The sequence below is a fragment of the Tupaia chinensis genome, unplaced genomic scaffold (genome assembly GCF_000334495.1).
Source record: "Tupaia chinensis unplaced genomic scaffold, TupChi_1.0 Scaffold000354_1, whole genome shotgun sequence".
In the NCBI taxonomy this organism is placed as follows: domain Eukaryota; kingdom Metazoa; phylum Chordata; class Mammalia; order Scandentia; family Tupaiidae; genus Tupaia; species Tupaia belangeri.
In genome coordinates, this window is record NW_006159849.1 from 3,448,909 (window position 1) to 3,449,327 (window position 419).

The window sequence follows — 419 nt, forward strand, 5'->3', positions numbered from 1 at the left end:
CCCGGGGCGGCCGCTGGTTGGCTCGCTTGTCGCCCTTGCCTCCAATCCCGGATGCCTGTCCTAATTTCCTGATCCAGGGAACCTGCCGCCGCAGCAGCTGTGCGCTCCCTACAGTCATCACTGTCCCCTCCCGGCAGCCGCCAACAGTAAACGCAGCAGCAGCAGTTAGCGCTGATGCAACTATTGCTGCTATTGCCATCGCCTCCCCACTAAGGGGGCTGGCAGCGGTGGGGTGGGGGAAGCTTGCAGCTTCCTGGGGGCTACAAGCATCTCTCCACCACTCCTCCCTGAGCCCCTAAAAGAGGCTGGTACTGTGAGGCTGGTAGGTAGCATCTTTCTCCTGGCCTCCTCTCTCCACCGGAAAGTGCTGAAGAGGAGGGGGTCCAAACGTTTGGACTGCTCTGCTGTGAGGTTCGGGT